The sequence below is a fragment of the Microtus pennsylvanicus genome, chromosome 18 (genome assembly GCF_037038515.1).
Source record: "Microtus pennsylvanicus isolate mMicPen1 chromosome 18, mMicPen1.hap1, whole genome shotgun sequence".
NCBI classification, from domain to species: Eukaryota; Metazoa; Chordata; class Mammalia; order Rodentia; family Cricetidae; genus Microtus; species Microtus pennsylvanicus.
In genome coordinates this window covers 42,303,403-42,328,504 of record NC_134596.1, presented here as the reverse complement: position 1 = coordinate 42,328,504, position 25,102 = coordinate 42,303,403, and the positions used below count along the sequence as shown (strand labels likewise).

The 25,102-nt window shown below is 45.9% G+C and overlaps 1 pseudogene; it reads right to left on the bottom strand.

Moving 5' to 3' along the window:
• Positions 1 to 23,354: 23,354 nt before the first annotated feature.
• Positions 23,355 to 24,321, bottom strand: LOC142837686 (olfactory receptor 2AT4-like; annotated as a pseudogene).
• Positions 24,322 to 25,102: the final 781 nt, after the last annotated feature.

Below are 25,102 nucleotides of genomic sequence, written 5' to 3'. Positions count from 1 at the left end.
TCACTGACAACAGCTGGGCCAGAGATTCCCCATGTCTAGTGCACAGAGATAATTTAAAGTCCATGAGGAGGGTGTTAGAGACTCTCCCAACTCTTGGGTGACGCTATGAGCACGAAGACCACTCTGACAAGATCAAAGGGACACTGAGTGCCTGCCTCACCCTGCTTGCTGGTCCCCACAGACTTTTGCTTTCACCCACCTGACCACTCAACTCCGTTCCTCATTGGCTGACTTCATATAGCTCCCCTCTGAGTCTTTAGACCATTGTCTTCATCCTCTGAGGGTTGGAGAGCTCCAAGGTCCCAGCCTTGATCTTCCATCCATTGTATTCGCTTCCTCTAGTGATCTCATCTGCAACTGTCATTGACCAACAATTTCCAACAGTCTTATGTTTCTATGGCCAAGATCATACTAGGTGTCTTCACCGAGCTTTGATTTTCCTACGCTCTCTGTCCATCCACCATCCACCACTCCACACTCTCAGCAGCCTGCCTACCATCCTTCCCTCCTCTACCTTTTGCTTTCCACACCCAAACAGTCACAAAAACCAGGTGGAGTGTGCACATTCTCAGGTTACTAAAACATTGCTTTTCTTTCCAGGAAGCAGAGTCCAGTGGAAACGCCTGAGCTGGACAGGTGTGGGCATCAGAGTGAGATGGGTTTGCTGATGTCTTCCTTCTATTACTTACTGTGTAACGTTGGGCAAATCTTGATTTCCTTCTTTACCAAATGGGGGTGGTAATCTACTTGAAGAATTGTTGAGTTAGAAACTGATATTAATATCTAGTACTGTCCTCATTCCATTGAGCATTTGATGACATCATTCATTAGGCTGATGATAATAATAGTATTTCTTTTTTTTAAAGACTTGGTTTTTTTTTAATACTTTTAACTCTGTGTGTGTGTGTTTGCATGTGAATGCAGATACCCACAGAGGCCAAAGGAGGGCATCGGTTTCGCCTGGAGGTAGATTTACAGGCAGTTGTGACTTGGGTCCTGGGAATAAAACTCAGGTCTTTGCAGGAACATTACACACTTCTAATAGTTAAGCCATCTCTCCAGCCCCTTCAACTCCTCTCTCTCTCTCTCTCTCTCTCTCTCTCTCTCTCTCTCTCTCTCTCCATCACATCAGCTGCCTCATTGGAGTTTCTACCCCCCCTCTGGTCCTCCTGCCAAACTAGCTTTCCGTATAGTCAGAGAGACGGTTCTATAATGCAGAGCTGGTGGGATATGATTTGCTTAAAAATCTACCCCCCGCCCCCTTCTGTTGGCCCCATATCCAGCCATACTTTCGGCTCTCCAAGAACATTTACATGGGGCTCTCCCACTGGCTGTGTAGGTGAGCCGATCTCTCTGTAGCTGCCTTGCTGTTCGCTCTTCCTCATCCCTGTGTTCTACCTGGCAAATCTAAACCCTCCACATCCAGTATCAATGTCTGCGCCCAAACACGGTGTGAACTGCGGCACCAAGAGGGCTGGCGCAGGTCTTTTGTTTTTTTATGGGGCCCCCACCTTCCGGGTCAGGGTCTAGCATCTTGAAGTGGGTCAACAGCAAGGTCAAAGCTGGGCCTCAGGTTACCTGAACTGGACCCTTGCACAACAGCTACACACACGCAGGGTTGGTGCGTGAAGGTGGAGAAGCTCCTCGGGGTGAGGGCAGCCTGAGGGTATCACACATCCCATCTTGGTGCCGCACTGGTAAGTGGGAAGAGGATCAAATTATCCACTCCCCACAGCCTGTGTCTTCCCATCCGACACAGACTAGAGATAAAAAATGAACGAAACAAAATCCAATCTTCTCGGCGCGGAGGCTTCTGAGGGTGGAGGCGGGGCTGGAGGCCCAAGCAGCCGCTCACCGCGCAGCACATCTCATATTTATTGCCTCATAATTGAAGGCAGCCTGGAGATGTCCCGGCATTGGTCTCTGACAAGATAGATGAGGGCATGGGGATGCTGAAGGAAGGAGCCGGGATGCAGACTTTCTCTGGGGAGTGCAGATAGAGGACAGGCAGCTTACCCGGCTGCCGCACAGACCTCTGGGAGCTCACCTACCCTCAAGGTCTTATTTACCCCTCCCTTGTGACAACTTTGGACCAGATGTTCTCTTCTTCGTCATGACAGCAGCTTTCTATATTTCTTAACCAGGGTGTAGGAGAACAGCTCTGGAATTGAGGGAAATCTGAAGTTCTAATGTTCTGTGAGGCTTTAGGTGAGTCTGGTTACCTCTCAGGGCTTTGTGCTTTTGCATTGCAGGGAAGAAAGGGCACCTCCCTCTTCTACATGAAGACCAGGAGGGTTGGGTTGTCCTAGAAGCAACTAGGTTGTGCATTTTAGCAACAGCACTGGGAAAAGCTCTTGGGAGAAGGCAAAGACACGCAGCCCAAAGAACAAGGACCTGCCGTGGCTCCCGGTTGCTATGGAAATGGTCCAAATTGCCAGGCTTGTCATCCAGAGCTTTCTGAAACCTGCAGTTTGTGTCCGCTCATTGTCAGGTGGGGAATGGTACCGGGCAGGGAGTCAAGTTCTGGACCCCATCCCCCAGTCAAGCTCCTTGGCTCTTTTTGCTTTTAGACAGGGTCTCACTGTGAGCCCTGGCTGACCTGGAACTTCCTACAAAGACCAGGCTAGCCCTTATCTCAGAGATTCACCAGCCTTTGCCTCCTGAGGGCTGGGATTAAAGTGTGCCACCACACCAGGCCCTTAGCATGATTCTTAAAGCCTTACATATCTGATCCTGTGTTGTCTTTTTTCTTGTCCCTGTGTTGGCCTCACAGACCCCACGAAGTGGCCCGTATGGGGATGTTTTACTTGTGTGGAGTTATTAGTTTCCTAGTCGTGGCTTCCTAGGTAGAATAGGGTCAACACGGAGGCTTGCACAGCCAGCCTTCTCAACAAGCCTCCGTGAATACCTCCTCTGCAGCATGTCTGTTAGAAGCCCCCTCTGTTCATTTCACCAGTCTTTACAGAGCACCATGGGCCAGGCTCAGCTCCAGTCCTGATATTGCCCACATTTTCCTTTTGTTTCATTTCCTGGTGGGTTTTGTAGTTTCATTTAAACATTTAATTACTTTACAGGCCTTGAATTCAGTTTGGGAGATGGTAAGATGTGATTGCCTTACCCATTTATCATTTAGGTCAAAATTTTCCAGTGATTTTACATTTCACGGGTCCCATAAGATTTTAGAAGGGAAGAAAGATTCTGTAGCCAATAGTTAAGAACCTTCTTCTTTTTGTAGAGCTTTACATTGGTGTGTGTGTGTTGTGGGGTGGTGGTGGTGGGCTGTGCACCCAAGTTCAGATGTATGCAGAGGCCAATGGCATTGGAATCCCTTGGACTTAGAGTTGCAGGTTGTTGTGAGCTGCCCCACATGGGTGCTGGGAGTCAAACTTAGGTCCCTTGCAAGAGTAATACATGCTCCTAACTGCTGCTGATCCATCTTTCTAGCCCCTTAAGAACCTTTATCTTTTTTTTTTTCTTAACAGACGGGCAGCATCCATTAACACAGTGAGGCTCCGAGGATTCCTGCAGTCAGGGAAACCAGATGCCTTGTTTTGTAATTTTATTAATATTTGACTCTAGGCACCATTTTTAAAGGAACAGCTGCTGGCTGCATGACATTGCTCTGAGGAAGCCTCAGGGCAGAAGGAGCCTGAGGCTTTCTCTGCCTCAAGTCCAGCTTCTGTGCTTTGGGGTCTATCTGGAAGCATGCAGCATGCACGGCTAACCCTGCACTAGGCCTGTGGTGCAAAGCCCTGGGTCAGGAATTGCAAATATGGGTGTCCTGGGTAGGGCAAGGATGGCTGTCATACAGAAACGTTTGCCCTGGGCCTTGAAGAGTGGAAGAGGTGTATGAGTTGGCCCTTGTGTGCGCAGGGCGTCCAGGAGTGAGCAGCGGCCCAATCCAGGCCTCAGCGCAGGGAATGAACAGAGATGTCTGTGGGGAAGTCGGACGGGGAGGAAGGTGTGGGCAGAACTCTCCCACAGGGGCCAAGGAAGTACATCCACTGTGCACTAAGCCTGGTGCCTGCCATCATGAAGCAGGGTCTCCTGGGCCTAATTACCAGTCAGCTCAGGCCACTTCTGTGGCTGTCTCTCAAGGCCTCTCTTTCCTCCGGGAGCCTGAAAAGTTCTTTAATTGTCTGGAACAAGTAACTGGGGAGCGGAGAATGTGGGGACCCAGATTCCTAGGGACTCATTAGGTCCTGTCAATAAGATCTGTTTCCCTTTTAGGGGCCAATTAAGGCAACAGGGAGCCTGGGGGCTGGGCATCAGGGAGGTAAATATTGGTGTCTTGCTGGAGGCAGGTCCTATTGTCCTTGGTGGGCCTGAGTCTCTGGAGATGGGAAGACAATCCCCTCAGACATGCAGTTGCCGAGAACATCCAGGATTGTTTCCATCATCTTAGAATCACCCTCGTCTCCATGGTAACTGGTTTGTACCAAGCACCCAGTAGGGGCCAAGGCTGGGCCTCCTCCTGTTACAACCTCACTTTAACAAACAGCTGTACTGAGCCAGGAGTCCGTACAGTTATCTGCTTCATCGTCGGAAGCATGAATTTTATTTTCAATATAGTCAATACAATATATATTGTATAGCCATTGTCAGAGCACACACACACACACACACACACTTTAAATATGTGTCTCTGTGCTTGCCCAGGGAGGTGTTGGGGTATGTGCATATCCAGAGGAGGTGTTTGCTGAGCCCAGAAGAGGGCACTGGATCCCCTGGAGTTGTAGTTACAAGTTGCAAGTCTCGGTGTGAGTCCTGGGAACCCGACTTGGATCCTCTGCAAGATCAGTATGTGCCTTCAATAGCTCAGCCATATCTCAGGTGCCAAGTCATTCTAGAACCTTTTTATCTCCCCCACCAATGACATTCTGCACCTGTCCACAGTAGTTCCAGGCAATGGTGATCAAACCGTCTCTTTATTTAATCTACCCTGGATATCTTCGGTGAAGGACACCATAAGCCACGTGTCTTTTGTGTCCGGCTTGAATCACCAGAATGCTTTCTGGGTTTCTCCGTGCTGTGCATTTATCTGTATGAATATAATATTCCCTTTCTGTTTTTTTTAAAAGGCAGTTATATTGAGATATAATCCACACAGCACACAATCCACTCATCGAAAGTATATAATTCAGTGTAGGCTTTTTTACATATTACATTGTTAAAATGTTTTTTTTTTAAATAGCGTATCATATAGGCCACACCGACCTCCCATTCAGTAGGCGGCTGAGGGAAAATGGCTTTGACCTAAGCACCTGCCTCTGAGACCTTCCACACCCTGGGGTTGCAGGTGTGTCCCTGCCATCACAGTTGACTTTGTTCATTTTTGAAACTAGATACAACTTTAGCCATTTTAATCAATTTTAAAAGGTGTTTTATTATTATTTATGTGTATGTGTGTGGGCCTGTGTGGCTATGTCTGAATGCACGTGGGGGCTCTCAGAGGCCAGAAGAGGGCACTGGATTCCACGCTACAGTCACAGGTGGTGTGAGCTGCCTAGCATGGGATTCAAACTACAGACTCTGGGAGAGCAGGAAGTGCTCCTGAACACAGATCCAGCTCTCTGATCCCTGGTTTATTTATTCTCAAGTATTTGATTCTGTGGTATCCACTATACCTACAGTGTTGTGCAATCATCACTACTGTTTCTAAAAGTATTCTCATCACTACAAAACAAACCCTTTATTAACCATTACATAATAACTCTATCATCTCCCCTCTCTCTGTGCCTATGGTAATTCCTAATCTATAATCTGTCTCATGAATTTACCTGTTTTAGGAACCTCCTACACACATTTTGGTGGTTTCTTTCATCTATTGTGAATAGCCCTCTCGTAAACATTTGAGACACATGTTTTATTCATGCATGTGTGTGTGTTTATGAGGAAGCACGGACACTTGGTTGTGAGGTAGGCAGAGGACAGTCTCTGACGTCAAGCCCAGCAATGCCATCCACCGCCTTTGAAACAAGGTTTTTCATTAGCCTGGAGCTTACTTAATAAGCTATACTGGATATCTGAACCCAAGGGTCCTCCTGCTTGGGTCTCCCCAGCGCTGGAGTGATAAGCATGTGCCACTGTACCTGGCATTTTCTGGGGTCCTCAGAATCAAATTCAAGCCCCTGTGCTTGTGAGACTTTCTAGTCTTCACTGTCTCCCCAGCTCATGCGGTCACTATTTTGGGTATTTACCCAGGGTGGACTGCTGGGTTGTAGGACGATTCTGGGTTTAACTTACTAAGGAGGTGCCATGTGGTTTCTTGTCATGATGGTGTCTTCTGCACACCCATCAGTGATGCAGGAGGGCTCCAGTTTCTCCGCATCCTCCTCAACACAGGATGTAGCAGCTAAGGTTGCCCTAGAACTCACCATATAGCCTACACTGGTCTTGTACTATCCGACCTCCTTCCTTGACCTTTGGTTACAGAGGTTCTGGTGAGGGTGAAGTGGTGTCTTGTACATTTTCCTAATGATTAATGACATCAGATATCATTCCAGGTGCTTATTGCTGTTGTGTATTTCCTTTGGAGAAGTGTGCATTCTGTTTCCACACCCATTTAGAAATCGAGAGTCTGTGTTGTTTAAATTGTAGAAATGTTTTTATGTTCTCAGGACTCTAATACTTCTCTAACTTTGTGTAATGTCATTTTAATTCATTAATTGTGTCCCTGCCTGGGACTGGCTGCTTTCCACTGCAAGCCGCTGGGGACCCACAGCAAACCCATCACAGTCAATGCATAGTAACAAAAAAGTAACTGTTTTGTGTGTCAGTCATATACCCTGCAACTTTGCTAGTCTAATAGATTTTTAAAGATATATTATTTACTTTTAAAAATTATTTGTGTGTGGGTATGTACATGAGTGCATTTACCTGAAAGGGCCAAAAGAAGGCATCGGATTCCATGGAACTGGAGTTACAGACAGTTGTGAGCTGCCTGATATGAGTACTGTGATCCAGCATTTGACCCCCGAGGCACCTCTCCAGCCCTTTTGTGGGTCTTCAGGACTTGCTCCATAGAGTTTCACGTCATCTGTAAACAGGGTGTCTTGGTGTTCCTTCCTGACTTTCATGCCTTCTCTTTCTGTCATCTGATGAATTCCTTTCACCAGTTGCCCTAGTAGTTTTCTACCTCTGTAATAAGCACCATGAACAAAGCAACTTGCGGAGAAAAAGTTTTATTTCATCTTACAGCATCGTGAAGGAAGTAAGAGCAGGAACTCAGGCTGGGCGGGAACTAAAGAAGAGGCCACGGAGGGGAGCTGCTTGCTGGTTTGTTCCCCTCGGCTTGCTCAGCCTGGTTTCTTATAGTACCCAGGCCCATCTGCCCAGGGCAGCACCACCCACAATGGACTGAGCCAGCCCACACCAATCATAATCAAGAAAACATCCTGCAGACTTGCTGACAGGCAAGCTGATGGAAGAGTTTTTTTCAACTGAGGTACCCCTGCCTAGATAACTAGGTTGTATCAAGTCAACAACAACAACCAGGACACTAGGCTTTTGAGAACAGTGTTGAATAGAAACAAAAGGAGGAGGCATTGTCTTGTTGCCCCTGCTCTTAAGAGGGAGGCTTTCATTCTCCGCCAATGGGATGGCTTACTGTGGGTTCCTTTCGAATGCCTATTTCTATTCCGAGGAAGTCCCCATTCATTTCTAGCTCTCTGCGTGCCTTGTTGCGAAAGGACATTGAAACTGTCAGATGCTTTCATCGTATCAATTAAGGTGATCATGTGATTCTCCCACTCCTATCATTCTGTTAATGTGCTGCCTTGTATAGAGTCTAATGTATTCTGACACTCTTCCAGTCTGGTAAGTTCTGTGTGGTCACAGTATAGTATGACCATTTGAAAATGAATTCCATTGCTAGTGTTTACTGGGAATGTTTGTATCTATATTCACAGAGGGTATTGGTGAGTTGGAGTTAGTTTTCTTTTGATCTCTTTGTCTGGCTCTGACATGAGGCTGATACTGAATTCACCTAATGACTTAAGCAGTATTCTTTTCTCTTTTTCCCTTGAGAAAGATGTTTATTATTCTTTAAGTGGTAGGCACACCGATTATATCAACTCTTCACTTGCACATTTACAAACCCAATTTATATTTAGAAATATAAATAAGCTTAGAAAATGTTATTTTCATCTTGCTTGTGCATTGATGTAAAATATGTCACAGTGCTGTCTTATAATCCCTTTGTACTTTGCTTTGGTTTGAAACAGCTTACAGAATGGGGAATAGATATCATTACCAACTATAATCAGACTGTGGATTAATATACAGGATAAATAAAGAACTGCAAAAATTAAACACCAAAAAAGTTGAACCACTCAGTCAATGGATTGATTATGAATTGAATAGATATTTCTCAAAATAAGTAACATAAGTCACTAATAAATACTTCAAGAAGTAATGAATAGCCTTACCCATCAGGAAAATGCAAAGCAAAACTCCTTAGAGAAAATCATCTCAGTCAGGAGAGACAACTAAGGACATTTGTTGCTCCTCCAGAGAAGTCAAGTTCGGCACCCACATCAGGTGCCGTAGCCCATGTCTGGGCAGTGATGTCTGCTGCTGGGTCCCACCTGGCTTCTTCATTCTTACTTGGAGGCAGGTGTGTGGATTGAAAATTGCAGGTAGGAATGACAGAAGCACAGAAGAAACAGACACAGGATAGATTCAGAAGGACCGTCAGTGAATACCGCAGCCTCGAGTTAATTTTTCATAGCCCTTTTATACCCCAAGCCAAAGGGGAGGACAAAAAGACTTTCCTTATCCTGATACAAGAGACAAACAAGAGTTCAAAACATTGAGGAGCAAAACATCCAGTGGCTACACCTTGGGTCAAACACCCTGTTATCTAGGCAAGACGTACAGCAGCTTCACCTTAGGCCTGCTGTTTGACCTTGAAGGAAAACAAGCTTGAACTCTCTCTAGCTGTAAGTCCAGACGGAGCAGAGCCACTTCTATGGGCTCTCACAGTCAGGAGATCAGAAGCGTCTGTAACTCCAGATCTAGGGGATCTGATGTCTCTGGACACTGACAGTACCTGTACACACATGCACATACCCATTGACAGATATGCACACCTATACATAATTCAAAGTAATCAAAATAAATCTTAAAATACCAACAACAAATGCTGGTAAGGATGTAGGGAAAGAAGAACCCTTAATTAATGATGGTGGTGGTTAAACTCAAATAGCAGCTATGTCCATCACTGTGGAAGTTCCTAAAAAAGCAGAAACTAGAATGGCTGTGACCCAGTTATGGTCGTTGGGCATGTATGTACTCACAGAACTCTTAGGTCAACACACAGAGATACTTGTGATCTCCGTGATAGCTGCACTATTTACAGTAGCCGGGAACTGAACTGGGTGGATGTCCTCCAGCAGATGAATAGATAGAGAAAAGGGGGTGTATATACATGGTGGAACTCTATGGAGCTGTAAAAAGAAACAAAGTCACGACATTTTGCAATTGAAAAGTCACTGTGTTAAGTGAAACAAGCCAGGCTTAGAGATACCTGGTGTAAGTTTTCTAGCATCTCTCTCTCTCTCTCTCTCTCTCTCTCTCTCTCTCTCTCTCTCTCTCTCTCTCTCTCTCTCTTTTGTGCATTGTTCGTGCGTGTCTGTGTATGCGTGTGTGTTTATATGGGCATTCTTCAGGTCATGAAACTGCAAAAGGGAACAGGAGAAGGCAGAAAGGGATCCTAAGGGTCCATGTGATGAGGAAGCAGAAGTGAGAGAATGGGAATCAGTAAAGGGGAGGAAGACGGAGCAAATGAGAACAAAACACACACAGGTTTCATCTTTACTTTGTCTGCCAACCTAAAAATACAATGAAGATAAATGTGTCTTCCGCTCAAGAACTGTTAACTATTAAATGAAGCTCAAGTGTTAATCAAGGAAGAAAGACCATGGAAAACATTAATAGATAGGAAACGCTGTCTTTTAATTTCTTGTTTTCATTTTAAGGATATTAACTTTGTATACTTGTACTTGCTGTCCTTTGATCCTGAACGATGTTAGTTGTATCATTAATTTTACTTTGTCAAAGTTTGGAACATTAATTTCTATTCCGTGGCTATAATTCCCAGAGTGCTTCAGTCTTGGTTCTATATTTAAATGCTACTCATCATTGTCACTTTTATCTCCGAGTCTTAATTCCAGCCATTCTTTATTTCGAGTCATCTACCGGCTGCCTGCATTTCTTTACATAACAGGCTTTCAGAGTGGAGCCCACAGGTGCTGTGGTCCCCACTTCCTGTGCATCTGGAAAGATCCGCCTGTTGTGGTTAGGCTTGAATGGACACTGCTCATGATGTCGTGACATTGGTGTGCAAAGTGCTTTCGGTTTCTGTTTGAAACTTGCTCATGTCATCGAGGGGTGCACAGGTGACCATCTCCTGCTCATGTCATCGAGGGGTGCACAGGTGACCATCTCCTGCTCACGTCATCGAGGGGTGCACAGGTGACTATCTCCTGCTCACGTCATCAAGGGGTGCACAGGTGACCATCTCCTGCTCACGTCATCGAGGGGTGCACAGGTGACCATCTGCTCATGTCATCGAGGGGTGCACAGGTGACCATCTGCTCACGTCATCGAGGGGTGCACAGGTGACCATCTCCTGCTCATGTCATCGAGGGGTGCACAGGTGACCATCTCCTGCTCACGTCATCGAGGGGTGCACAGGTGACCATCTCCTGCTCACGTCATCGAGGGGTGCACAGGTGACTATCTCCTGCTCACGTCATCAAGGGGTGCACAGGTGACCATCTCCTGCTCATGTCATCAAGGGGTGCACAGGTGACCATCTCCTGCTCATGTCATCAAGGGGTGCACAGGTGATCATCTCCTGCTCATGTCATCAAGGGGTGCACAGGTGACCATCTGCTCATGTCATCGAGGGGTGCACAGGTGACCATCTGCTCATGTCATCAAGGGGTGCACAGGTGACCATCTGCTCATGTCATCGAGGGGTGCACAGGTGACCATCTCCTGCTCATGTCATCAAGGGGTGCACAGGTGATCATCTCCTGCTCATGTCATCAAGGGGTGCACAGGTGACCATCTGCTCATGTCATCGAGGGGTGCACAGGTGACCATCTGCTCACGTCATCGAGGGGTGCACAGGTGACCATCTCCTGCTCACGTCATCAAGGGGTGCACAGGTGACCATCTCCTGCTCACGTCATCAAGGGGTGCACAGGTGACCATCTGCTCATGTCATCGAGGGGTGCACAGGTGACCATCTCCTGCTCATGTCATCAAGGGGTGCACAGGTGACCATCTCCTGCTCACGTCATCAAGGGGTGCACAGGTGACCATCTCCTGCTCACGTCATCAAGGGGTGCACAGGTGACCATCTCCTGCTCACGTCATCAAGGGGTGCACAGGTGACCATCTCCTGCTCATGTCATCGAGGGGTGCACAGGTGACCATCTCTTGCTCATGTCATCGAGGGGTGCACAGGTGACCATCTGCTCATGTCATCGAGGGGTGCACAGGTGACCATCTCCTGCTCATGTCATCGAGGGGTGCACAGGTGACCATCTGCTCATGTCATCGAGGGGTGCACAGGTGACCATCTGCTCATGTCATCGAGGGGTGCACAGGTGACCATCTGCTCATGTCATCGAGGGGTGCACAGGTGACCATCTGCTCATGTCATCGAGGGGTGCACAGGTGACCATCTGCTCATGTCATCAAGGGGTGCACAGGTGACCATCTGCTCACGTCATCGAGGGGTGCACAGGTGACCATCTGCTCACGTCATCGAGGGGTGCACAGGTGACCATCTGCTCACATCATCAAGGGGTGCACAGGTGACCATCTGCTCACGTCATCGAGGGGTGCACAGGTGACCATCTGCTCATGTCATCGAGGGGTGCACAGGTGACCATCTGCTCATGTCATCAAGGGGTGCACAGGTGACCATCTGCTCACGTCATCAAGGGGTGCACAGGTGACTATCTCCTGCTCACGTCATCAAGGGGTGCACAGTTGACCTTCTCCTGCTCACGTCATCAAGGGGTGCACAGTTGACCTTCTGCTCACGTCATCAAGGGGTGCACAGTTGACCTTCTCCTGCTCACGTCATCAAGGGGTGCAAGTTGACCTTCTCCTGCTCACGTCATCGAGGGGTGCACAGGTGACCATCTCCTGCTCACGTCATCAAGGGGTGCACAGGTGACCATCTCCTGCTCATGTCATCGAGGGGTGCACAGGTGACCATCTCCTGCTCACGTCATCAAGGGGTGCACAGGTGACCATCTCCTGCTCACGTCATCAAGGGGTGCACAGGTGACCATCTCCTGCTCATGTCATCGAGGGGTGCACAGGTGACCATCTGCTCATGTCATCAAGGGGTGCACAGGTGACCATCTCCTGCTCACGTCATCAAGGGGTGCACAGGTGACCATCTCCTGCTCATGTCATCAAGGGGTGCACAGGTAACCCAGCTCCTGGTCTCATTTTTTTTCTTGAAATCTGCTGTATCATTTAATGCTGTAGAATTAGCTCCTTATGTCATGGGGCTTTCTTGGTATGTACTTGAAATACTCTTTCTATGGCACTCACTGATACCTTTACTTCAAAGACATCAAATATCTTTATGATAAAAGTTTTCCTATTACTCATCTTCCCTCCACTTAGGCTCTGAGAAAGATAGTCTCTCTCTCTCTCTCTGTCTCTCCCTCTCTCCTCTCTTTCTGTTCCTCCATATAACACCCAGTGTCTATCACACTACCTCTTTTCCATAATTTTTATTTTAGTACATAATATTCCACTTATCTCTCATCGGTGATATTAAAAGTGAACATTTGAATGCAGATAGTCTTAATTTATTGGCATACTCTTATGTATCTTCATTAATATTTACAAGAGTTGATAAATTTAAATAAAACATGCATTACAAAATTCTCCATGATTTCATCAGAAAATTGCCATTAATTTTCACATTAGCTGTGGCAAAACATGATAAACCTAAAATTTTAATTTCTTAATCACTTTTTTTAAAAGATTTATTTATTATGTATACAGTGTGCTGTGTTCTGCCTGCATGTGTGCCCAAATGCCAGAAGAGGGCACCAGATCCCATTACAAATGATTGTGAGCCATATGCAGTTGCTGGGAATTGAACTCAGGACCTCTGGAAGAGTAGCAAGTGCCCTTAACCTCTGAGCCACCTCTCCAGCCCCTTAGTCACTTTTTAAACAAACAATTAGTTCAGTGGCAGTAAACATGTTTCATTGTTATGACAGGCAGATCATTACCTGTCCACAGAATTTTTCTTATGTCAGTTTTTTGGTATTTATTTATTGTTTGTTTTACACCCCAACTGCAGTTTTGCCCCCTCCCCTTTCCAGCCCCTCTTCCCTTCCCTGCTCCATTCCTCCTCCCCTGTTTCTCTTCAGAAAGGGGCAAGCCTCATGGATAACAGCCAGCCAAGGCATACCAGTTTGCAGACTACACTATTTCTCATCTCACAGTTTTAGCCCTTGGCCAGGGAGCGGTGTGGTATGGAGATAAACTCCTGCAATCCCAGCACTCAGGAGGTTGAGGCAGGAGTATTCTGAGGCCAGTTTTGCTGCATAGTAAGATTCTATATTAAAAACAACAAAGAATCCCATATCAAAAACCAAAATACTTTAGTTTTTTTCTGACTTTGACTGAGCTCCAGGAACTATGATGACTTCTATTTGGTCTTCATTTTTCTTCTGTTGAGTGATCCTGCACAGACAGCCAGTCGGAGCAGACTGGAAAGCAAGTAGTCCAAGGGATGCTACTGCAGAGATATAGTCTCATCTGTTCAGAAGGTACAAGACCATCAAGGAGCAACAGAAGGAGGAATTCATGTCTTCAGGATCCAAGGACCAGACGGAAGAGAGAGGATTAAGATGGTGGCTGTGAATGAGGTGATGGTGGTAGCTGCGACCATGGACCAGATAGCCTACTACGGGTACCTAGATGGAATTGTAGCTTTGAACTCCTGAGCCTCCATATTATTCTCTGTCCATACTCCCTCAGTCTACCTTTCCTCTTCCCAAGCTTTTTTTCTCCCGTTGCTCGGCCCTTGTAGTCTTTTCTTATCCTTGTGTTCACTGATTCAGAGAGCCTCAGAAGAGTTCCCTTATTCTTCACTGGGGGGAGCTGCTTGGAGCTGCTGTGCAGCTTGTCAGGGGAGATAGGAACAAATAGATAATTTCCCTGCATCCTACTCCTAAAGATGGTGTGAGAAGGGGTGGGTCCTGGGTAAAGAAGAGGAAGAGGGCACAAGGAGTCTTGAAATCACATTGATTGTTCAGCATGGTCTACAGGGCACTCAGTCTGACTGTCCCCTCTCTAGAGATAAAGACACGGGGTGTCAGAAGGATATTCCAGTGCTCAGCTCTGAATGTGAAGGGAGGCTTGTTTGCTTGCTCTCAACTAGGTATCTCCTCTCTTACACTGATCAGGAACCCCAGCCTAGGGAATGGTACTGCCCACAGTAAGCTGGGAACTCCTAGATCAATAAAAGTCAGGAAAATCCCATATAGACATGCCCACAGGCCAACCTGAGCTAGATAGTTCTTCATTCAGACTCTCCTCCCAGGTGACTCTAGTTTGGGTCAAGTTGACAGTAAAACCTAACCAGGACATACCCTGGCACTTCCTTATGCTACTCGGGTCTGATAGTCATCTCTCCAGAAAGAACATGAATTAAACACTTCCTGGAAGGAAAAATTCCCCAAACCAGAAATTACCCGACAACCTACGGAAAAGGTAACATAAAACAATAGCTATAAATTTTTCAAGTGCTCATTATTTTGTGTGAAGCATATGTCTTCATAATCATGCCAACGAATATTATTTATTTGTATTCTACATGTAAGAACGACTTGAGACTCCTGTAGAGAAGAACGTAAAATGGGGCAAAACATTGCAAAAAATAATTTAGAGGGAAGAAGAGCAGCGGCTGTTTTTAGGATCTTGGGAAAGAAAGGTGCCAAAGTTGAAAACAGGCTCGAGTTCCTGTCAGCCAAGGCGACAAAGAGTCTGGTGAAGAATGAAGCATGCCATTCACCGGCGGAAGGAAGGTCAGTAAGTTAACCTTCGGATTAAACATTTTCTTCCACCGGGAGAAAGTTCCAGGGTGGTGCTGGGTGATTGGGTGATATTATGGGCACTGGCATTCAAAGCACCGTTCTGCAGAGTAATAGCAAAAGCGAGTGGACGCTTAGAACTCACTATTTGCCTATTTGTGTTAGAGTGCAAATCCCCGGGCCTCACTCAGCATCCGTTAGATCAAAACACACAGGTGGGAGGCCAGCATCCTGTGTTTAACAAGCCATCAGCATGACTTCCCTGGACACTGGAGTTTGCACACCATGGGTGGTAGGGCCTGGAGAATGAAGGGAAGCTTGGTATTGAGCGTCACCACCAATCACCCCCGGGAGTCCTTGAGCCTTGAGAAGAAAGTTGGTCTCTGACTTGTTCTTGAGTACAAATCTGCCATCCGATCTTCCTGTGATGATGAGGGAGGGGCACTAAGGAGCAGGGATGGCGTGGAATGAGGTGAACCTCAGCTAGGGGGCTTGGCTGTAGCTGCGGATTTTCTTTCATTTCCTCCAAGTCTCTCAGGAGTAAATAGTCTCTAGCCTTGAGCCTATGCAATGTAAAACCTGATGAGATGATTGGGTGTAGGTGTGTGTGGTGTGTGTGTGTATGGTGTGGTGTGAAGCACCAGATGAAGAGATTACTTAAATTGTTCTATGAATAAATAAAACTCAGGAGTCAAATATTGGGGTAAAAAACCTGATAAATTCAAAGAGCGATGAAGGAATGATGAGCTGAACGAAGAGATGACCTGATCAAAAAAGCCTGTGACTCTTTCCAAAGCCCTCCCTGTTCCTTCCTGTTACTCCCTACCCTAATCTGGGCCCACCAAAACCTCAATAGATAATTCTGGCCTGCTGAATGTTGACTCTGCCCTCTGATACAAGGTTTATTGGCAGTCTCAGAAGTGTCAAAGTGTGATCAAAATATCCCACAACCGTGTGTATGTGGGCAGGCGTGGATATAAATGCCGAATGACACATTATTATTATTATTACATGTATGTGTATGCAAGTGTGAGTACATGCATGCCAAAGGATGTGGAAGTCAAAGGACTTTTAGGAGCCAGGTCTTTACTTCCACTATGGGTTCTGGGGATGGGATTCAGGTCCTCAATCTCATTAGCTCTTGAGTGACACCTCAGAGACATAGGAAGACATAGAAATGAAAAAAACAGCAGGCTCAGTTCCTATCTTCATATGAATTTTCTAATGAGGAATTTATGGAGGCGTTAGCAAGGTCACCATCATTCACTGCAGTAGGGCATGGTTTGGAAGCATGATACTAGCTTGAAACGATTTTTTTCTTTACAGCATTAAGTAGAAAAGATACTTTTAAAGGCTTTAAACACAAATAAAGATAAGCAAATCGCTAAGTCAGCTTTGAAATACATGATAAGCTCAAAGGACCATCCTTGTATCCAATAGGAAAATCCCACACACTTGAGAGCTGTAAGGGAATAATTTGGTCTTCAGACAACAACAGACAATTGATAATAAAACAAAGTAGACGATCCAGAACAAGCTTGGTAGTGAGAATTTTATAGAACTACAAAGGACAGATATTTTTTACAAAAGATTTATTTTTACTCTTAATGAATATCTGTTTATATCTGTGTGTATGCCATGTGTATGCATTATCCACAGAGTCTAGAAGAAATCAGATTCCCTTAAACTGGAGTGGGTGCTGGGAACTGAGCTTGGGTCTCTCTCAAAGAGTAGCAAGCACTCTTACCTAGTGAGCTATCTCTCTAGCTCCCAGGACAGACTGTTTTGTTTTTGAGACAGGGTCTCTCTATGTAGCCCTGGTGGTCCTGGAACTCACTACATAGACCAAGCTAGCTTTGAACTCACAGAGATACACCTGCCTCTCCTTCCTAAATGCTTCCTAAGTAGGATTTAAGATGTCCATCACCTTGTCTGGCTCCAGGAAAGACTTCTTAAAATGATGAATTTGAGAACAATAATAATGACTTTCAATATGGAAAGAAAGATTCCTGCCAGGCGGTGGTGGCACACGCCTTTAATCCCAGCATTCGGGAGGCAGAGGCAGGCGGATCTCTGTGAGTTCGAGACCAGCCTGGTCTACTAGAGCTAGTTCCAGGACAGGCTCCAAAACCACAGAAAAACCCCGTCTTGAAAAACAAAAACAAAAAAAAAAAAAAGAAAGATTCCTTTCTTATTCCTTAAATGAGAGAAACTCCACGATATAAACACTCACGATGTAAGTGTACGAACTAAAATGATGCTCATGAGAGTTGGGAATTCCTTTGTGATGCTGATGGCTGAACACACTGAAAATACGTGGGTCGTGAATGTGATAAATTCAACTCCATCAAATCCAGGATTTCTCCTTCATGGAGGACAAATCGCAGAGTGGGCTGGCAGGTGTGATAGTTGAGATCTGTAACAAACAGTCATCAGTGCCCTAACAAGATAAAGAAGAGGAAATATAAAGAGAAGGGCTAAGTATCCTAATACGCAGTCCTACAGAGATTTGCCAGCTGCTGAGAATAAATATAGAGATGTCCAAATCCATTAGTAAGCAGAGAGATGCAAATCAACAGATCCAGGCACGCTTTGGCTTGGTGAGGATGGCAAATCTTCATCCCAGAGAGATTGCTCGCTATGGAAACATGAGCATCTGAGTTGGATCTCCACACCCACCTAAAAAGCTGGGAGCCGTGTAGAGCACTCCTGTAATCCTAGCACAAGAGAGGTAGAGATAAGCATCTCCCCAGAGCTTGCTCTTCCAGCTAGGGTAGCCAATCAGTGAGCACCATATTCAGTGAGAGACACTGCCTTGTGAAATAAGGTGGAGAGGTGATTGAAGAAAACACCCTTTGTTAACATCTGGCCTCCACATGCACCTAGACACATGTGTGTGCATACATGAACACACCCATGAACATCTACACATATCCTTACATACGGGGGGGGAGACAGGGAGAGAGGAAGGGAGGAAGGGAGGGAGGGAGGAAAGGAGGGAGGGAGGGAGAGAGAGAAAGAGAAGGGAAATGTATGTGAGAGAGAAAGGAAGTGTGTGTGTGTCCTCCCGTCCTGTGATGGTCTTTACTCTCTTGATAGCATCCTTTAGCATAAAAGTTGAAAAAACGTTTTTTTTTTAAAATGTGAAATACAAAGAGGCTATGACAATTAGCAGTTGTGGCTGTGGGGGAAAAGTATTGTTGCTGCCTTTGTGGTTGCTGTTGCATCTCTCCTTGCAATAAATATTTAAGAGAAGCCCCAAGGAGACAGTAAGTGGAGGTAAAGCTATCTGGAACTCCGTTATCACACCAATCCACTTTCCATGTGAACATCTCTTTGTCTTGTCTAGAAGGAGGTTTGGAGATGAAAATATGTCTGGGCACAGCGCAGGCAAAAGCTTTCACTAAAAACTGACACTGGTCTCCAAAGAGGCATTCTGAACACAGATTTCCAAGACAGAATACAAGCTAACAAGGGGTAATTTAGAATTGTTTGTTGGTTGGTAATGGAGCAGAGAGAGGGAAACTTGCTTTCCATGTCCTTAGGTTAAATTCTAACAGTTTTTGGACTGCAGGGGCTAAACTCCAAATTAACCTGTCCCTTTTGACCTTGAAGATTGTGGTCCCACTGAAGTCTAGACATCAGTGCCACACAGCGAAGACCAGGCCTGCTGCAGAGTGATAGGTTCAGAGGGAAGGATGTGAGTCCCAATGCCTGCTTTCCAGTGTTAGTAAACAAGAACACTCAGTTTTCATTTCCTTGGCTCGGCTCCAAGAGGTTGTTTGTTGCCATTAACTCTACCACAGTGGTCCTCAACCTTCCTAATGCTATGATCCCTTAATATTACAGATCCTCATGTTGTGGGGAGCCCCCAACCATAAAATTACTCTCGTTAGTACTTTATTGTAGTAATTTGGGCGCGGGGCTGCGTCCCCAACACCCCAGCCGCCTGGCTCGGCTAGCTTATGCCCCGAAATAATTACACAGACACTGTATTCATTTAAACACCGCTTGGCTCATTTCTACCTAGCCTCTTCTAGGCTAACTCTCGCACCTGGACTAGCCCATTTCTTATCAACTGTATAGCACCGGTCTTACTGGGAAGATTCTAGCCTAAGTCCATCCTGGGTCGGAGCTTCATCACGTGCATCTGCCTGGGAGCTGGGCATGGAGTCTCTCTCTGAAGCGTCTGCTCCCCAGCGGAGAGCTGTCGAGTCTGGCCTCACTTCCTCTTCCTCCCAGCGTTCTGTTCTGTTTACTCCTCCCACCTAAGGGTGGGCCTATCAAATGGGCCTAGCAGTTTCTTTATTGCTTAACCAATGAAATCAACAGATTGATATATGACACTCCCCCATCACTTCCCCTTTTTCTGTTTAAACAAAAAAGAAAGGCTTTAACTTTAACATAGCAAAATTACACAATCATAATACCTTAATGAAAATCAGAAACACTTATACATATAACAAAATTGACCTTAAATCTCTATAAATAAAGCAAAATCTATACTAATGCAAATTATTCATACCTATATCATATCCCCCTTTAAATGTAAAATAACATTTATAAACCATATTTGGGAATATGGATGCAGTTTTTTCTCTCCAAACTGCTTCCTGCTGAATGGGGGCGTCGTTAATTAGGTCTTTCATGGTATAACCTGTGTGCTAGTTTCATCTCAGTTGGCAGTTGAGCAAAGCAATTTTCTGAAGATGTTCACAGCAAACCTTCAGGAGGACGTGGTCCATCATACCAAATCGGAATAGAAGAAATCCATAGAGTCTCATCCTCTGTGAAAACAAAAGAAGACTCTCTCCAAAGCATCATATCCTTAGACCCAAATTCTGAAATCGTAATACCCTTATATCCATTCTGGTTTAGCTTGGCAGCCCATGTAATGAAATGTCTCTCTGTACTTAGCTCCTTCACAGTCAAAAATTTTAAAGAAAACACAATAATACAAAGAATCCAGACTCTCTGTGAATTTTCCATTTTTATGCGGCTTATTTTTACTCTATCACTTTACTTTATTCTGTCTCTTTAAAGACTTTACCTTTTTTTTTAACATTAACTTTATTTTCTATATTCTTTTTCTTCTCTCTCCCAAGCCTACGTACATTCATCCAACAGTGTGACTCATTTAGTGGTCTGAATCTGTCCTATTGTGAATCTGCAATTTTTTACTATCCAGGAGCACTTTTGATTTGCGCCTTTAAATCACTAGGCGCTTAAGAATCTAAGCTGTGACATTCCTAGGTTAACTTTTTGCTTTTTGAGCGCATATCTTTGACCTGGAATAATTCTGTAGACCAGGCTGTCTTTGAACTCTCAGAGATCTGCCTGTCTCTGCCTCCCAGGCATTGGGATTAAAGGTGTTTGCTACTACACCTTGAACTCACAGAGATCTGTTTGTCTCTGCCTTTTAGGCACTGGGATTAAAGGCGTGTGCTACCACACCTTGAAGTCACAGAGGTTTACTTTAAGAATTTTAACTTTTAGTCTGCATATATTTTTAACACGCTGTAAATCATTCAGAAATTTTCTCTGTCTTTGAATCTCTCTTTACTGTATATCTCTCTGTTTTGTGACCACATGAGTCTTTAATTTACCAAGCAATCTCAGTAGGACTAAAGGCGTGGCTTTGCCGGCTAGATGTAGCCCATTCCTTAGCTTTCCAGCCTCATTGCGGATGTACAGGCTGTAGCCATGTTTATAGCATTTCAAGGTCCCTGCCAGCCAGCCAGCTACAACAGACAACACTCAAGTCCTCTCTCAGTAGCCGGCCCTGCTGCCTCAAACAGTCAGAGTTTGCCCTGGCAGGATGGCCCAGAAAGCCAGCATTTTTTAAACAGCGCAGTTTTTTTCCTGCTACGGCTGAAAACCGAAAAGCATGTGTTCAGCTTTTCGTCAACACCATTTAAGTGTTTTGTGGCAGGACCTCTTAATGAGCTGCAGGCTTTGCAGCTAAAGCTGAGTCAGGAAGCCTCTCTTAGATGAGGCGCTCGCTTGCCTCTGGCAAGCAGAGTAGACCCGAGAAATTGCCATAAGAAACATGCTTTACTCTATTCTTTTCCAAGCTTTCTCAGGCTTTCTGTGGACTCAGTTAGCCACACGTCTGGGCGTCATTTGTAGTAATTTGGGCGCGGGGCTGCATCCCCAACACCCCAGCCACCTGGCTCGGCTAGCTTATGCCCCGAAATAATTACACAGACACTGTATTCATTTAAACACCGCTTGGCTCATTTCTACCTAGCCTCTTCTAGGCTAACTCTCGCACCTGGACTAGCCCATATCTTATCAACTGTATAGCACCGGTCTTACCGGGAAGATTCTAGCCTAAGTCCATCCTGGATCGGAGCTTCATCACGTGCATCTGCCTGGGAGCTGGGCATGGCGTCTCTCTCTGAAGCGTCTGCTCCCCAGCGGAGAGCTGTCGAGTCTGACCTCACTTCCTCTTCCTCCCAGCGTTCTGTTCTGTTTACTCCTCCCACCTAAGGGTGGGCCTATCAAATGGGCCTAGCAGTTTCTTTATTGCTTAACCAATGAAATCAACAGATTGATATATGACACTCCCCCATCACTTTATAACTCTAATTTTACTATTGTGATGAATTGCAATGTAACTATATTTTGAGACAGAAGTTTGCTCAAGGGGTCGTGAACCACAGGTTGAGAACCACTGGAGTCCAACAGGCTCTGGGCTACTGTAAGTAGAGTAGCCCAGGACTAAATATATTCTCTGCTGAGTTAAAGCATTATTTGAGCTCTGCCTTGTTAGTTTTGTTCTTGTGATAAAATACCATGCCCAAAAGCAGCGGTGTGGAGGGAAGGGTTTATTTGGCTTACAGTTTACAGTCCTTCATCAAGGGAAGCTAAGACAGGGACTCAAACAAGAAACCTGGCAGGAACTGAGCAGGGGTCATGGGGGAGTGATGATTGCTGGCTTGCTTCTCCTGCCCTGCTGAGCCACTTTTACAGCCTAGGCCCTCCTGCCCAGGGATAGCATTACTCACAGAAGGCTGGGTTCTCTCACACCAATCAGCAATCAAGGAAATGCCTACACCAGTTTAATGGAGACAGTTCCTCCATTGAGAGGCCCTCATCACAGGTGTGTTGGGGTTGTGTCAGGCTATGATGAGCCCCCATCTACCGAGTCTTCCCTGATGGAAAACTGGTAGAGATGTGATGGGCAGAAACTCCAGATACTGGAACGAGACTGTGTAAAGCCAGAAAAGAGACTCTCTAGCACCTAGATCCCCCACCCCTTACCACCCAAAGACTTTGTGCACTTTCGTTTGGTCCTTGGATAAACAGAACTACAGATATTTAGAATGAAACTTCCAGGGGGTGGAGAGATGACTCAGTGTTTAAGAACACTGGCTGTTTTTCCACGGGATCTGGGTTCAATTCTCGACACCTGCATGGCAGCTCACAGTGGTCTGTAGCTCCAGTTCCAGGGAATCTGGTACCTTCAGAGACATAGATGAAGGCAAAACACCAATGCACATTAACAAAATAAATAAGAAAAAAAGGAAGGAAGGAAGGAAAGAAAGAAAGAAAGAAAAAAGAAAGAAAGAAAAGAGAAAGAAAGGAAGAAAAGCCTCTTAAGGCAGAAGGGCTTACAGGCTGAATTGGCCTTTAAGTGCAGAGAGAAATAACCAGGACTTTATTTCGGGAAAGAACGCTAGCTGTGGAAACCGTGGACTGGGGGCTGTGCTCCACTCCTGTGACTCCCCGAGGGTCTAACAAGCAAGTGTCCATGGTACTGGCATTACAATACTGGAGGAGACAGTACTGCTTGGTCAGCTAAGATAGCCCGCTGTTTCCATTGTTCCCTTCACAGGTGTTTTCAAGTGCTTAGCTCTGCAAAGAGGGCGAAAGTGAGTCACGGCCACGTGTCAGAAACACTGGGGATTTTCAGAAAATTTCAGAGTAGATCCAAGGGAAAAGAACGATTTACTTGGCAACCAAATACTGAAGTCTCTGAAACAACATTGTTTTAATTCATGGGACTATTAACCCCCACCCCCCGAAGTTATAGTCACGGTCTTGTAAAGCCTAAGAGAGACAACTTAAAAACAGAACAAGAATCCTGTCCATTTAGTTATTAGAGTAAAAAAAAAATTACGATGGAGGAAACATTTTGAGAATCGGTGTTCTGAGTATTTAGCTGAGTAAATTGTCCCCATTTTCCTCTTTATTATTGTTGCTGTTTAAGAGGGAAAGTTTGTTGCATGGAGCCGCTTGTTTGTACCCTTAGGTGTAAATTCAGGGTTTTCTAACATTCTTCAGATCCTGGTGATGTGCCATTTTAGTGATGGCTGCCTTGACGTCCTTGTTCCTGAGGGTGTAGATGAGAGGGTTGAGGATTGGTGTGAAGATAGCATACACCACATTGCCCATGATGTGGAAGTCCTGGGGCAGGTCGGCCCTGTAGGCCACATAGGCTATGGCAATGGAGGAGTAGTAGGTGCCCACCACCAGGAGGTGGGAGCTGCAGGTGGAGAAGGCTTTGGAACGCCCTTCCCTGGAATTGATACGAAGCACAGAGGCCAGGATGCGGGCGTAGGAGAGAAGCACCAGGAGGAGAGGGAGGAAGGACACCACCATGGCGATGCAGAAGCCCATGAGGGTCTGGGGGTTGGTGTCTGAGCAGGAGGCCTGGACCAGAGCCAGGTAGGTGGTCGCAGAAGCAGTGGTAGATGTAGGTGATGCTGTCAAATGCCATCTGGGAGGTCTGTACCACTGCGGGGATGGGCAGGAGGAGGGCGGTGATCCAGGCACTGGCTGCCAGGGCAGCGTTTGTCTGTGGGGTCATGTGGACAGGGTAGTGCAGAGGGCGGCAGATAGCCACATAGCGGTCATAGGCCATGACCACCAGGATGAAGGCTTCTGAACAGGTGAAGCTTTGGAAGAGGTACATCTGCAGTAAGCAGGAAGGGAAGGTGAGGAAGTGGTCTCCTAACAGGAAGAGGGAGAGCATCTTAGGGACCGTGGTTGTGGTGAAAAGGATGTCCAGGGCCGAGAGGTTGACTAGGAAGAACATGGGCTTGTGGAGGCTGGGATCTGTCACCACGGCCACCAGGATCAGGGTGTTCCCCACCAGGATGAGCAGGCAGAAGAGGAGGAAGAGGAAGAAAATGGGGAAGAAGAGGGATTTTTGCAGAGAGGGAATGCCTGTAAGGTAGAAGACGGTCTGAGAGTCCCCTGACCCATTACAGGCTACATTCTCCATGGTGGGTTAAAGCTGGATGCTCAGGAGGGTCCCACACCCATCTGTGAACAGAAGAACCGAGGTTCTGGGATGAGAATTACATAATGGTCATTGTCTAATCAGAGATAACCAATCCATTTACTGTCAGTTCTAGAGGAAGTACAACCAGGTTCTGTCTTGTATCAGAGCTCTCAACCTATAGCAGGGCTCCGTCTTTCCTAAAGTCAAGAAGGACTGAAGCACTTGCAATATAAATATCCTAGAAAAAAAATACAATGTAAGAACCACAGCAGTACCCTGTAAATTAAAACACTATGTGTCATTCATGTAGTAGAGGTAGATTCATTGATGGGGATAGAGGTTTTAGCCTCATAGGACTGAAAGACATGAAGCAAGCAACAACATGATTAAGTAATTGCACTTGTGTGTAAACTTGGCTTGTCTTTTCCATGTCCTATGCAATCCTTCTGGGAATATCAGATCTCTTCAGTCAATTAACTCATTTACCTTTTCTTTGAGGTTTGTCTCAAGCGTTTGGTTTTGTTTTTTGGTACCTCTGTGGGCCTGCAGTGTGGAAGGTGTCTCTGAACACACTGCCTTCCCAATGTAACCGTTAGCCCTCTACTGACTTCCTTCTTGTTTCCTTGGCCTTGCTACCTCCTTCTAAGTTGAGACATCTGCCCCTGGAAGTCTTGTCAGGGCTTCTGATGATGACTTCCTGTTAATTCTGCAACAAGACAGAATCCATGACAGTCTCTCTGCAGGCGCTTTGACTGCTGCTCCCGAGAGAATGCAGCAGCCC